This window comes from Pinus tabuliformis, chromosome 2_2 (assembly GCF_031772625.1).
Source record: "Pinus tabuliformis cultivar Carrire ecotype Pingquan chromosome 2_2, CPIR1, whole genome shotgun sequence".
Taxonomy (NCBI): Eukaryota; Viridiplantae; Streptophyta; class Pinopsida; order Pinales; family Pinaceae; genus Pinus; species Pinus tabuliformis.
Window position 1 is genome coordinate 937,808,802 of NC_142300.1, and position 7,777 is coordinate 937,816,578.

At 34.0% G+C, this 7,777-nt stretch overlaps 1 pseudogene; it reads right to left on the reverse strand.

Annotated features, from left to right (window-relative positions):
• Positions 1-4,986: 4,986 nt before the first annotated feature.
• On the reverse strand, positions 4,987-5,766 carry LOC149196243 (RNA-binding protein L pseudogene; annotated as a pseudogene).
• Between the last annotated feature and the right edge of the window lie 2,011 nt (positions 5,767-7,777).

Genomic DNA, 7,777 nt, shown 5'->3' on the forward strand with positions numbered 1-7,777 from the left:
CAGGTGTTGTTTCTCTTTGGGATCTACCTCGATATCCTGGATGAGCAGGAAGAAAAAGTCAGTGGCTTTGAGCACCGCCGAGGCAAAGTATATTGTTGCTAGTATGGCCTCTTGTGAGGCGGTCTGGTTGCAAAAGCTCTTCAGTGAGCTGTTTGGATTTAGATTGGATACCACCGTGATCCTGTGTGACAACCAGAGCGGGATTCATTTATCAGATAATCCCGTATTTCATGATCGCTCCAAACATATCGATATTAGGTGCCACTATATTCGGGATATGGTGAAGCGGGGAGCAATAAGGCTCCAACATATCGATACAGATGAATAGGTCGTTGACATTTTGACGAAGCCCCTAGGAAGGTCAAATTCTTGACTTTCCAAGAATAACTTGGTGTCATTCAAAGACCCTCTTATGAGGGTCAAGTATGATTTATGAGCTCTAGGAGCTCCAGGGGGGCGTAGGGTACTTCTTGGAGCGACATGCGACCACAAGGTGACTCACCATCCCCTGGTGGTGCACTATGTACAGGGTGAAAGGTTCAACCTTCCCCTGTGACACCTCGTGGTGACTGTAAGACAAGATAATTAGTTCTCCTATGGGCTCGGATGATTAGTTCTTTGTGGCGACTATGGAACAGGATGATTAGTTCTCTTGTGGGCCATGATGATTAGTTCTCCTGTGGCGACTGTTGGATAGGATGATTCATTCTCTTGTGGATAGGATGATTTGTTATCTTGTGGACAAGATGATTAGTTCTCTTATCGAGGCATCCTACCCATGCAGTCTGAGACTCATGGGAAGTACCTCTCATATGATCAATGAGTAGGGAAATGGGGTTAGGGACCATTAGTAGTACTATCGATGGACGCATCATTGTATCTACCGTACTCCCTATGCTAGGATGACCTCCATTGATCTGGGATTAGTGAGAGTGATATGACACACTATGAGACTGACTTCAGGTCAGTGGAGGATGCTATGATACATCCTCGATCATTTTTCTTCTTCATAGCTCAAGCAGAGCAGAGTAGGGCCAAGCAGTGTAGGGCAGTGCATTTGATGGCTGGGATAGTAACGACGATCAGACGGATTGCAGATGGAGTTCTCCCTAGTTGAGAGGGAGTATTAAAATTGGAAACTAGGGCCAAAATCCAGGTGGGTCACCTTATTTATGGCAGTTGATATTTTTCCTAGAGTTCTCTTGTCGAGAGGTGTGGGATTGATCTAAAGATCATCCGATTTTGACAAGTATTTATGGAGATACGAAATTTGTAATTACTTGACAAATTGTCAAGGTCGGCCAGTAACTAAATGTGTGGCACAAATCATATAAATACACGTGAGATTGATTCATTTCAAATCATCTCATCATCTTTCATTCTTCCCTCTCTCCTTATATGATTGGGTATACACAAGGAAGAGGATCTCTCACATGTGGGAAGCAAGAAGATGCAGGCTGAAAGAGGACGCTGAAATTGTTGACTGTGTTGATCAAGTTTGACTGGGGCAGCAAAAGGCATCTTTGACCTGCGTTGACCAAGCATTGACTCATCAAGGGTGTGGTTTTGGTGTGCCTGCCTCTCCTAACCAGGCCGCAGATTTTGGCACAGAAACCGAGGCAATCTGACCTTTGGTTTGACCAGCGTTGACTGCCCTAGTTTTGGGAAGTAGTTTGACTGTGTTTTTAGCGTTGTTCAAGGGTTTTTTCTTAAGGCTATTTGAGGGCTAGTTGACCGGAAATTGACCAAGCATATTGCAGGTCAATTTCAACTCGTTTGACCAAGTTTGACTTTGCTAATCTAGGGTTTGCTGCTATTGATATAAATTTACAGAATTATGATTTTGTACTATTTCTCTTTGCTGAACTATTGAAGATAAAAGAAGATTTGATCAAAGGGTTTCCCCACATTGGGGTTTGTCCCTGGCTAGCCACTACATCTTTTGTCTCTTGTCTTGGCTTGTTTTCTGTTCGTTTAATGTTATATCTGCACTTTACTTAATGTATATGTGATTGCTAATCTGTGGCTAATAAGAAGAAAAGAAGTAAACTGCTCTAAGCATAGAACATACCATAATTTAACACATATCAACATCATCATCTCATAATGGATTACCGTTTATTTTCAATCTTCTTCCCATGAAGGCCATTCATATGGCTATGGAAGAATCAGTTAGGGCTTACATCATTATAGGTTAGCACATTGTGTCAAGGGTGTGCATTTCTATAGTGAAGGTATGCATTTATCCTTAGCAACGTGTGCATATCCTCCCCTAACAAGTACAAAAATCATTACATGCATTCACTTGCGGGTGTACATTTTCCCTAACAAGACACACATTTTCTACAATGTCTTGTTTTTATGAAATTTCATAGGGATAACATGCTAATGTTTATAATTCATCTAAATATATGAACTTTAACTATCATTATGATTTCAAGAAGTTATCATGAAAATCCTAACACAAGACTTACATTGTTCACTCTAGCGTATGTATTTTCCTTAATGGCCTATTTTCATATAAAAAACACATAATTTCCATTTTGAGCATACATTTTCTCCTTAAGGAAAGCATATTTAATCTTAAGTAATGCATTACTCAATAACTTACATATCCATCATCTCATAATACAAAATTCAACATTAGTGCATTTCCCTTAGATTGACATGTATTTTAAGAAGGAAAATTTAAACAATTTTCCATATTTCTCCTACAACAATTCTTTTGATATTTTTACATGGCAAAGGGTTTTAAATTTCCAATTGCACAAACAAATATATAGGCAAATGTACAACTTTTCTATAACCCTATATCTTGTGATATATCATGTAGATATACAAATTGATATATCAATGAACCTTGTAGATTCACAAAGAATTTTGTTCTTACATCCAAACATTCAATTGTGTGCATGCTTGTAGATGCAATCAATATATATGCAACTCACCATGTTTCCCAATTACATCAACTATGAAAATCATAATACAATATCTTTCATAATCCAACACGCACACACACATATAGAATAGTGAACAAATCTAGTAAATGCATATCTCTTTTCAAATATTGCATGAAACACACACACACACACACACACATATATATATATATATATATCATCTTTAACTCAACTATACAAGCAAACCCACATAAATAGTTTTTTATCATATTTATGACCACTTGCAACCCATCGTACGATAACTAATTGTGAATGTTTTTTACTACTTTAGATTAGGACATTTACTTAAATTATTATAGTGTTATTCTTTATCAAACAACTACTAATGCATAAACAATAAAGAGACAAGAGGCACAAAATATAGGCGATCAAGACTCTTGACCTATTTACCTCTCCAAGACCAAGTCACAAGACTCCCTTGTTTAACTTCTTCCTTGAGATAATGATATTCAAACTTCTTCCTCCTCCCACTTCCCTTGCCTGGACTTCATATTTCGCTCCTTGGCTCAGATATGCACTTTTCGACCCTTCTTTAGTACTTTGGCCCTTTCTGCAATAGACAATACTATAGTCTCACACATGTTGAAGGGTTTAGCCCTAAAACAAATCCAAATGAACTTGGTTATCTTCCTCCTTTGCTTGATAATAATACTTCTCCTTTGTGATCTTCACACTTTTTCTCACTCAGATTGCCTTGACCAAAATTTAATCCAAATGAAAGCCAAGCTGCCTATATATAGTGTTTTGTCCATCAAATAAGTCGACTTGTCTTCGAAGGAACACCCTTTTTCTTATTTTGAAGCCCGAAATGAGGAGAATCTTGTGACAAGTTCTTGAAGGGTTTATGACATAATCAAATTTGCTTTTACAGTGTAACATACCCAAAAGGATCTTCAATACTTATATTGACTCATTAGACTTTATGTATTGATGACCAAACCTAATAGCTCTCAATGGAACCTTCTACTAAGAATAAAATCCCTTGATCATGAAATCCATGATTCAAGCATTACAAAAATAATTTTATTTTTCTTCTTTTCATCAATTTACATAAAATCATAATTACACAAGTCATTATGAAGACTAAACCTAGTTACACTTTTCAACACTATTAGGCACAATTATGGCGCTAGGGGTCAAATGCACTGATGAGACAAAGCTTTGTTAAACATACTATGTTTGATTTTAACTACACCATCAAAATTTCATTTCAAACATTGACACCATATGTAGTAGTGCTTTAGTGTCCCACAACTTGTGTGTTACAACTTCAAAGCCTTATAAGGCAAGAAGTTTTAGCATAGTTTCAAAGTGCTAAACAATGAAATTTTATATACATTACATGGAGAATTCAACTACCTCTAAAATAAAGCTCTACAAATTAGTGTTAATTTATGTCTTTAAAAAGTAACAATACATATGAAAATTTTGTAACTATGATGCCTTAGAAAATTTAGTCACTGGATTGAATTGTTATTCCTAAAAGGGGTGATATGAAGTTTTATAAAATGTTATTTATAACGGTTGATATCAATCTCTACCAAGTTACTATTTTTAGTTGATTTTTTTTATTCAAATGCTTGTAAAAGTAGTAAAGTTATTTAATCTTAATCAGTTTAAACTATTACAGAGATCTTTCAACTTTACCTATTAAAAATACAAATACCTTCTATTAAATATTTTCCTCCATAACTTACTAAAAATACAAATACTTTTTATGAAGTATTTTTCTCCATAACTGAAATACATATCCAAAATAGGAAGGGAAAAAATTGAAACTCAATAACCATATATGATATAAAAGAACAAAAAAATTCAATAACCATATACCATGAACAAATATTTTTTTTTAATGATTAAAAATACTAAATTTATTATTTAGAAATAGCAGATTGAAAAATAAAAAACAATGACCAGAAAAATCTATAACGAATTTACTGTGGCTGCTGTAACTGAAACTAATTTAGATTTTAACGAATTTACTGTGGATGCCGCTGATAGTTTGCATTTGGAGCCATATACGAATTTACTGTGGATGCCGCTGATAGTTTGCATTTGGAGCCATATTAATGAACATATTTGGGTCATTCTCCGGGTCCAACTCGACCACTTGAGGAGGATTGGGTTGCTGATAAACAGTAGTTTGCTCTGTTATGGCAGGAGCTATTCGCATAGGTCTGGAGGAACAAAATATTCCATTCATTTCTGTTATAGCCCTAGCGTGCTCATTCCCATCCCCAAATGTTACAAACCCATATCCTTTTGAACGGCCTGTAACCCTAACAGTAATGACCTTTGCTCCTTTTACAGATGGGTATCTGGCTCTGAAGGTCTCTCGCAGCAGCTCATCTGTGTCATCGGATGCCAAATCTCCCACTAATATAGTAAAATATTCAGAACGATTTTCTCCACCAGTATTCGTTGCCCAATTTAGCCTGTAAAATTGTTCAGCCCTGGGCATCTCTACACCAATGTAATTTTGGAGAACCATTTGGGCTGTTGCATTGCTTGCAAAATCCAAGAAGCCATAACCCTCTGAATGTCCAGTCTGCTTATTGCGTATGATCTCAAGGGAAAGAAGGTCCTGGGTAGAAGCAAAACATTCGTGCAGATAATTCTCATCCATCCAATGATGCAAACCTCCGATCTAGAGGGTACTAATATCGTCGGCCGAGTTCACTTCTTGCCGGGATTGCTGCACCATAACCTGAGGTTGAGGTTGGGGTTGCTGGGGCATCATCAATTGTTCTTGATATTGTTGCTGCTGGGAATCGATCGTGGGCTCTGAAGTGGGATCCGGTTGCATCATTCTGAAATATTTAAAAGAATGCCAGAAAAATCTCCCGGACACAGCGCACTGAAATCTATGGCAACTCGAAAGGTACGCAAAAATTCAATGAAGGCTGGGCAGGTTTTAATCCAGACTTCAGAGAGCTACAGCTTCTGTCCACTTATATCCTCAGAAAGAAATACTAGAAAGTAAGATTGTATGTTGGTAATAGAAGATGTGTAGGTTCTATATATATTAGCCTTTACCAGTCCGGGCCTGGCTTGTACTATCAAAATGTGGATGCTTCATTTTGTTGGGGTTTGTTGAACTTAAATGTATTAATTTAAATAAAACGTTAAACAATGGAAATGAGATTCTTATTTATGATAGTGCCTTTACAAGAATTTGATATTTTTTAGTAGGCAATCTCTATGGCTCAATATTTCTCAATTAGGTTTATAATAAGCATGTCACTTATTTCGAAGAATGTTAGAAATCATTGGGGTGGTGAATATCACAATTAATATAATTTTTTAAAAATATGTATGATTTTGAGAGAATATATAATATTATTGTGTATAATTTTATATAAAACTAGATCCATAATAATGATAAACATAGTATAGTATGTGGTACCTTGTTATAATAATATTGTTATTTTTTAATATTGAATTTCATTAATGTTGATGTTATGATATATGACACTTGTGGGGTGTTCTTACCTATCAACATATAGCATACCATTTACATTACTAGATTTTTACATTTTTGGTGTCACTTTTGATCACAGCAATACTTGACAATATACTCCTATTAAAATTATTACATTACATATTGTAATAAAATTCAGTTTGTAGAATAAACTTAAATTCAGTTTGTAGAATAAACTTGATTAATATTTTCTTGTTAAAGTTATCAAAAAGAGTCTTAATATCCACATTCCAAGGTACCAAACCAAAGCCTATGATTCTAGAAATAAATTTCTATACTCCAAAAATTGATATTCCAAATTATTAATACTCCAAAAATTGAAAATTCATATCAATATAGGGTGGTTAGTATGTGAGAAATCTTGTCCTTTAATATTGTATTTAAAAATAATAAAATATTATTTCCATTAAAAATATATAAAAATAAATAATAGCAATAAAATAAAATAAAAAATCTTTCAACTTGAAGCATACATAAAACATTTCAATTTGTATCTTAATTTTACATCAACTTTATATAGAGAAAGTAATTGAAAATAAAAATTTTCTAATTGTGCCAATAGACATGTCTATTTCTAGATAGACCTTCCAAAATTGTAATATAATTATTAGTTAATATTAGGTGGATGATAGAGAATTTAGCTCCATGGAATATGTTGGAATATTCATATTTAGTTAAGCTCTTTTAATTAATTTATCTCAAATTAATTAATTAAAAAATGTCATATCAACAATTACTATATTGGGTATATGGTGTTGATAAGTCATCGTATTGGCCCATGGCATTGTAACAAAATATATCTACAAGTTAAGAATTTCCATGGTAAAATGTAGGTGAATCTCCATGGTTAAGAATATTGCTTAACTCACACATTAATTATGTTTATAATAATTATAATTTAAAATTTAGTTAAAATTTACTATTATTTTTTAATCAAGGAAATGTGATGTGTCATGGGATAAGTGTTTTGATGCTTATCATGGATTGATGTCTATTGACATTTACCAACCATTTAACTTATATGGTTGCACTAGTTTAGTTTATAATTTCTTTCCTTCACTACTCAAAATCGAATTAACACATTGCATCTAAAAATAATATTGGTATTATGCTCCAAATCAAGAAATGTGTAAGTGACTTAAAAAAAAACAAAAGAAAAAAACTAAATTTTGGTTTAAATGAAATAATATATATGTTGAGTAACATCTCATATATATATAAAAAGAAAGAAAAATACTTGTTACCTTTCAATACGAGGAAAATATATATTTAAAAATATATGAATAAAAAAAAAAAATTGTCTGTAAGGGGTAGCTACCCGAGATCTTGGGTTCGA